The sequence below is a fragment of the Dendrobates tinctorius genome, unplaced genomic scaffold (genome assembly GCF_039654945.1).
Source record: "Dendrobates tinctorius isolate UK_male_01 unplaced genomic scaffold, ASM3965494v1 ptg000069l, whole genome shotgun sequence".
NCBI lineage: Eukaryota > Metazoa > Chordata > Amphibia > Anura > Dendrobatidae > Dendrobates > Dendrobates tinctorius.
In genome coordinates, this window is record NW_027361737.1 from 5,375,757 (window position 1) to 5,384,296 (window position 8,540).

Below are 8,540 nucleotides of genomic sequence, written 5' to 3' on the forward strand. Positions count from 1 at the left end.
AGGGCCCATTATACACTGGAGCATTAGAGATGGGGCCCATTATATATGGAGCATTATTTGGGTCCATAAGACAGTGGAGTTTCAACCATGGGGACCAACATATACTGTAGCATTATGTGGAGCTCATCATATACTGTATGGAACATTATATGGGACCAATGATTCTGTATGGAGAAATATATGGGCATCATTACTCTGTATAACACACTATGCGGTGGCGATTACTGTCCATTTTTGGAGCTATTGGAGAATTTAAAATGGATATCAGTCATGAGATGTAAGAATTATTTTTCATTGTACTATACCGCTATTTCTCTGCCACATCAGAGGATTATGAATTGTGACATGTGTTAAAGGAGCCCAGTGACACTCTTTGGCCCAGGGCCCATGAAAATCTGGAGCCAGCCCTACCCCCCACAACTTTAGCCAAATATCCCAAAGTTTTCAATGCCTAACTATTATTATAAAGTAAATTAAGGTTGACAAGCTTAAGTAATTAGAATTTATGTTTTTGGCATTAAAATGGGCACTGTAGGTGTGTTTCCTGTCCTCCACTCACTGCCGACCTTGGTTCTCCATTGAGTTGCATTGGGTTTCGTGTTTCAGTCGGCTTTCGACTTTTCACGATAATCGGCCGATTGCGTTCGACCCGACTTTTGAGAAAGTCGGGTTTCATGAAGCCCGACTTGACCCGGAAAAAGGCAAAGTCGCTCATCTCTAATCTTTACGTATTCCTCTAGGTCGTCGACCCAAAGGTGCATGGACCTAGCGACCGAGGTCGCTGCTATGTTGGCCCGTTTTATCTCCCAGGTTCTTTTCAGGAGGCCATCTGCTTTCAAATCCATTGGCTCATTGATACTAGATGAGTCTTCAAATGGGATTGAAGTGCTTTACACCACCTTGGCAACAAGGACATCGATTTTTGGAATGTCCTCCCAGGCCTTAATGTCCTCCGATTCGAAGGGCAGCGAAGTCTGAAGTCTCGGGGAATAATAAGCCTCTTCTCTTCATCCTCCCACTCCTCTATTATCATTTATCATTTATCATGGTGCGGATGTGTCTATTAACAGGGAAGATTCTGTGTCTCTGGGATCTTAAACCGCAGAACATCTCGTCCTGTATAGAATAAGATTTCTGAGTCTCCTCCACCTGCATAGTGCTCCTGACGGCACAGAGGGGCATGTCCGTATCCTCCTTCTGGAGGGTCTGCAGCCGCTTCTCCCTCCTCTACCTGGTCGGACCCACTAGAGTGCACGTCATCCTCGGAGCTTAGCTCCATCTCCCACCTTGGCCTTTGGGCACGGCGACCACCCTGGGACTCTGGCTGTGAGGCATGTGTATGGAGTAGGCCGGAAATAGAGGCCTGAACCTCTTCCCTGATGATGAACCTCATATCCGTTAGTAGAGATGACTGCTCCTCCATGATGACTTTGGAGTTGCAGGTCTCACATAGCTGTTTCAACCAGGTATTTGGTAATTTAACGCTGCAGATAGCGCATCTCCTACATTTCCCCACCTTCTTGTCGTCACTTTTATGTGCTGTAGAGGTGGAAGCTACCACCTAAAAAACACAGAGTATATGCTATATGTTTTTATGTGGGGTAAGGTGATGTCAGTGTGTATATTCCCTACCAGAACCTTATTCCTGTGCCCCTGGATTTGTTCAGCTATAGCCTCTGTTTTGCCTGAATCATCCAGGCTGAGCATACAGTAGGGCAGCAATATAGACAAACGGGAGAGCATTATACGGTACCATGTCTTATGAGGCGCTGTCCAGGTCCCTGCTTGAATTCAGCACTTCCAGCGTTACACCATGGAATGCACGCTGACGGCAAACCAGGAAGTGCAGGAGGCAGACGCTAGAGAAGAGAGCCCCCCAGCAGGAGGAAACGGCTCACAGCCTGGGATTAGCGCTCGACCAGGTAGGCTGAGGAACCCCCCTTCAGGGGGTATCGGCCACAGACCTCTTGACAGCGGGAAGGAAGAGGCTGGGCCCACTGAGTCTGTTCCAGGTACGATCAGGGATAAAAGCCGGAGCTCTTCTCACGCCGTTCATATCATCGTCGGGACAGGAAAAACACTGAGAGGTGGAGGTGGGAGGGTCCTTTTAACCTCTCGTTGTTTCCTGTCCTAGCAAGGATAAGAAGGACGACCTCCATGGTGCTGTCAGGAGGGATGATCTGGAAAACAACACTATTTTCGGATTGCAATTGGACAACTACACTACTCCCTTTTTGAAATACAGTCTTGAGTCCCGATACCAAGACATTAAATACATTCATCTTGTTATGTTATATTTCTATCTACTATCTACACAATATCTCACTTCTGTATAGATGCTTTTATACAGGGGCACACATAGGAATCATGGAGTCTCATAAAAAGAATTCATCTTGGGCAAAAAAAAATTATAAAATTTGGTGGCATAGGAGGGTTCAGGCCATATTGGTGCAATACGAAAAGGATATACCTCCCAACATTTAAACACAAGGAGAGGGACATACTGTATATTGCAGTATGTACATGTGGTGCCCTGCGTCTTTATCGCCACAAAAGGGTTAAATATGTACTGTTCTGTATGTGTTTTGTGAGCAATGGGAGTTATGCTTTCTCTGCTAGACACACACACACACAATTCGCCTCATTCCCTCATTTGTCTGAAGCTGCGAGCTTTGCAGACATACCCTAACTGGGAGGGGGAGGGGCCGACTTGTTCTCAGTGTGAAGGAGGAAGTACACCTGGACGCCATGATGACATGTGGCTGATCCAGGAGTGAGAGCTAAGAAGCAGGGAACCAGCCCCTAGATCATCCATGCTTTCAGAGCTGAGTGGTAAGCTGAGAGACTGCGTGGGATTACACAACCGGCAGAAAAGTGCTTTCCCTAAGAAATACTGCAATAACTTGGATTCAGTGAAGGACAGTGCAAGTGGGAACTTGAGCTGCGTCACAAAGGATTCAAACTGCAAGTTGCTGAAGGTGAAATACACAGTGAGTAGAGGCAATACTGGGAAGTTCTAAACTCCAGAAAGCCTTGATCCCAGAAGGGATTAGAATAGCAGGAGGTTACACTGAGTCACAGCAGGGAACGATAACTCCCATTCTCCAGAGCAGACTGTAACCTGATGAGAGTTGTAATATCTCTTCTGAACTGCACCTGAACTACAGTAAATGATAAAGTGACTTTCCTTGTCTCCGTGCCCAGGGCAGTTTCTAGGGAATTTTGCCAACAGGGCGAACATCGAAAAAGCGCCCCCCCCCTAACATTAACATGCTGAATACTTTAGAAAAACTTAGATAAACGTGTCTTACCTTTGCATCAATCCAATCCTCGAAGGCATCACACACAAAGACAGCAGGCTAAGCACCACAGTATCCTCAAAAATCTAAAATAAATACATCACTGCAGTAATAATATCCCTTAATTAGCCCCTATGGTAATAATATCCCCCATCCTGACCCCTGTGTGTCTCATTCCTGACTTCAGCCATATTTTCTCTCATCCTGCCCTCATGAGTATCCATTCTGCCCCCATATGATCTCCCGATCCTGTCCTATCTACATCGTATCCATCCTGCACCATGTGTCTCCCATCCTGCCCCCTGTGTCTCACATTCTGCCCCATCATGTGTCTCACTTTCACATTCTGCCCCCTCCTGTGTCTTACTGTCACATTCTGCCCCTGTGCCTCATATTCTGCCCCTCCTGTGTATCACTGTCACATTCTGCCCCCTCCTGTGTCTCACTGTCACATTCTGCCCCTCCTGTGTCTCACTGTCACATTCTGCCCTCTCCTGTGTCCTACTTTCACATTCTGCCCCTTCCTGTGTCTTACTGTTACATTCTGCCCCCGTGCCTCACATTCTGCCCCCTCCTGCATTTCACTGTCTCATTCTGCCCCTTCCTGTGTCTTACTGTCACATTCTGCCCCCTCCTGTGTCTCACTGTCACATTCTGCCCCCCTCCTGTGTCTTACTGTCACATTCTGCCCCATGTCCATTCTGCCCCAATGTCTCACATTCTGCACCCTCCTGTGTCATTACTGTCACATTCTGCCCCCTCCTGTGTCTCACTGTCGCATTCTGCCCCCCTCCTGTGTCTTACTGTCACATTCTGCCCCCTCCTGTGTCTTACTGTCACATTCTGCCCCATGTCCATTCTGCCCCCATGTCTCACATTTTGCCCCCTCCTGTGTCATTACTGTCACATTCTGCCCCCTCCTGTGTCTCACTGTCACATTCTGCCCCATGTCTCACATTCTGCCCCCTCCTGTGTCTCACTGTCACATTCAGCCCCATGTCTCACATTCTGCCCCCTCCTGTGTCTCACTGTCACATTCTGCCCCATGTCTCACATTCTGCCCCCTCCTGTGTCTCACTGTCACATTCTGCCCCCATGTCTCGCATTCTGCCCCCTCCTGTGTCTCACTGTCACATTCTGCCCCCTGCTGTGTCTTACTGTCACATTCTGCCCCCATGTCTCACTTTCTGCCCCCTCCTGTGTCTCACTGTCACATTCTGCCCCATCCTGTCTTACTGGCACATTCTGCCCCCATGTCTGCATTCTGCCCCCATCATATCTGCATTCTTCCCCCATGTCTTGCATTCTGCCCCATGACTTGCATTCTGCCCCCATCATGTCTGCATTCTGCCCCATCATGTCTGCATTCTGCCCCCATGTCTTGCATTCTGCCCCATCATGTCTGCATTCTACCCCCATCATGTCTGCATTCTGCCCCATCATGTCTGCATTCTGCCCCCATGTCTTGCATTCTGCCCCATCATGTCTGCATTCTGCCCCATCATGTCTGCATTCTGCCCCATCATGTCTGCATTCTGCCCCATCATGTCTGCATTCTGCCCCCATGTCTTGCATTCTGCCCCCTTTTCTCCATATTTGCCCCTGTGTGTCTCCAATCCTGCCCCCGAGTCTCCATTCTGCCAGGGAAACATATTGCCCCTTTCAATAATAAAATAAAATAAAAACTTTTTTCTTACCTGGCCTCGCTCCTGCGTTGAAGATGGAGCTGCAGCTGTGTGGGGCTGAGCTGAAAGGACCTGTGGTGACGTCATCGTCATGTGATCAGGGGGCGGGCTGATCAATGGTGAAGGACTGTGGTAATGATGACGTCACCACAGGTCCTTCAGCTCTTCTGACTTCTGTAGCTTTGGATGTCGGCCGCTGTCAGGGCTCTGCTGATGTGTGCGCTGCAGGCCCGGTCGCAGCGCACACTTGGGGCCCGCCTGGCGCACCATGACATGCAGCACTTGGGGTCCGATGACTGTAAGCACAGGAGCGGGGCCCCTGATCTGCGGGGCCCCCTTCTGTACTGCTGTTCATCGGGCCCCAAACAGCAGTAAGGGCTGTCTTGCCCTTATGGCGGCCCTGGGCAGGCGCCCCCTGGCTTGGGTGGCGCCCCGCGCAATCGCACCCCCAGTCCCCCCCTAAAAACGGTCCTGTCCGTGCCTTCTACTTGCATCACAATCTCTGGGGGTCCTACCCTGATTGGAGAGGGTTTTAACATCTGCACTGCAATCACCATCTACTCCCCCAGGGATCATCTGCAGTGCCGGCTATACTACAGTCAAACACTCCAACTAACGTCACGAATCACTACATAAACATTATTCCCATTCAATTCAACCCTTTTTACATGACCGCCTGGGGCTACGGACCAGGTCACCGCCACTGTGACATCTCCCATTGAAGGTAACGGGCTCGGTACCGAGTATCCCTCGGGCGCGTCATACACAGAAATAGTTCCCTATTGAAGTCCCTTAGGGTTTTCACCCACTATGGTAACCCTTTCATAGCCCTCATATAATACGATGAATGCCCCCAAACACAATATGATGTCCCACAGTGATTTCCCCCCAATTTGTCCCTATAATATCCCTCACATGTACTGTATGTCGTCCCCGTAGCAAGTCCCCACAGTACAATGCCAACACAATGAAAACCCCACAGTATGATGTCCCCCACAATTCCCATACATAGTATGATAGACCCCACAAAATATGATGGACTGAACATTGAATAAAGACACCAACAGAATATGATAGCCCCTACCAGCACCCCAAACAATATGATGACACCCTCAGGCCCCCCACAGTATGATGACTCTACACAGTATGTTGACCAACACACAGTATGATAGTCCTACACAAGGTATGATGCCCCTCCCCATACAGTGTGATGGCCCCTGCACATTATGATGGTGCCTACTTACCTCCCACTGAATGATGACCCCCGGAGTCTTACTGTACAATATGTTTCCCCTGCAGTATGATGTCCCCAGATCCCTATACGGTATGAAGGCCTCCCCTCATGCAGTGTGATGATCACCACTGCCCCGGTACAGTGTTATTACTCCCACAGTTCCTCACACAGTAAAACACACCACATAGTCCTCCACACAGTATTGTTACCACCACAACATGCAGCATGCGAACTAAGGCTCAGTTGCAGCAGGTGCAATCTAGTGACATTTTCTCTCCCACTGCACTCAGTCTCAGAAGTACAGACTGAATGGTGGAAGAGAGCCGATGAAAGGATGCAGATATTGATGCTTAGGGATTCATATCAGACAGTAAGTGTCCAGTGCAAAACACTGAACATGGACTTTTCCCTGAAGTTCGCTGCTGTTTTCAGAGTTCAAGAGGAAGTGAGAAAGAGAATGTTTTCCAGTTCAAAAGTTTGCGTCCCCATTGTTTTCAGTGTGGTTCTGGTTCAAATTTTTAGTACAGTTCTGGTACCTGAACCAAACTTTGGAATAAAGCTTGTGTCTGGTACCAGAACCTGAACTTCCACGGGTCCGCTCATCCCTGTTACTGTCTAACTTTCTGCACAGGTACCTTTCAAAAACACAAAATTGATTGAAATGTTGGATGAATATTATCTGTATACTCACCTCTCACATTCATTAAAAGACACTCTAAAGTGGTTTTCTACTTTCAGGAGAGTGGACACCACACACTCTAAAATAACAAACAGCGCTGGTACCCACACTCCCAGTGCCAGCTCCCCACTGCTGCTCAAATCTCAATGTTTTGGCTGCAGTGGTGACATCACATCGACAGTGCACATTACCGCTGTACCAATTACTCGGGCTGTGCCGAGGTATACTGGCTACAGCGGTGATGTGATGTCATGTCACCACTGCAGCCAAAACACCAAGATCGTAGCAGTGGAGGGGAGTTGACCCCGGAAGTGTGAGTACCTGCGCTGTTTGTTACTTTAGAGTGTTTGAGGTTCACTTTCCTAAAAGTAGAAAACTTCTTTAAGCAATAATGTGATTCATATTACTATTTTCTGTGCTGGGGGGGTTGAATACATTAAACACATTTTTCCTCCATTTCTTCCATTAGGCTACTTTCACACTTGCTTTTTTTGCAGCGCGTTTTTCCCGCAAAAAAAACGCATTGAAAAAACGCATACAAACGCATACAAATGCTGCTTTTTTTTAAACATTTTTATGAGCATGCATGAAAAAAACGCAGCGTTTTTATGCGTTTTTAGTGCGTTTTTACAGCGTTTGCGTTTTTTCCAACATTAGGTGTCCCCTCACACTAACCCAAACCATGACTTTACTAACCCTAACCCTAACCCTGACCCTAACCCTAACCCTAACCCTAACCCTTAACCAAACCATACCCTGATCCTAACCCTAACCCTGACCCTAACCCTAACCCTGACCCTAACCCTAACCCTGACCCTAACCCTGTCCCTAACCCTAACCCTTAACCAAACCATACTAACCCTAACCCTAACCCTTAACCAAACCCTACTAACCCTAACCCTAACCCTAAACCCTAACCCTAAACCCCCCTAACTAACCCTAGCTCGAACCCAAACCCCTAAATTCCATTGTCTAACTAATGGTAAAAAAAAAAAACGCATGCTCAAAAAAACGCATGCATAAGCATGCCAATGCGCACATATGCGCACCCATAGACTTATAATGGGTGTCTTGCTGTAAAAAAATGCATTGCGCGCGCATGCGTTTTTTTGAGGCAAGTCGGACGCCCAAAAAATGCAACAGGATGCATTTTGTGCGCCCGAGCGCATACCGCAAAAAAACGCATGCGCGGTAAAACGCATACAAACGCATGTGTATGCGCACATAAGCGCATCCCATGCAAAGTATAGGGAAAAAAAAGCATGCGTTTTTTAGCGCTAAAATCCAGAGCAAAAAAACGCAAGTGTGAAACCAGCCTAAGTGCTACAGAATATGGACACATAAAGTATATAGACGCTTAAAATGTAAGATTCCATACAGAAAAGAAAATTGTGGTATTTTCCAAATGTACATCAAGGGGTTATTTTCCCTAAAAGCACGACACAATTGTACACTAATCAGTATAGATCTTGGAAAAGTGTAGAGTATATATTGAAGTATTAACCCCAACATACTGCATGTCTCTCCATGCCCTTAATTTATGGACTTTAACAATTCCTGGAGTATTAACTTTTTGCCACTTGTATATTTGTAATGATAACAATGATAATTTACTAAAAGCAGAATGAAATAAACCAGTAATG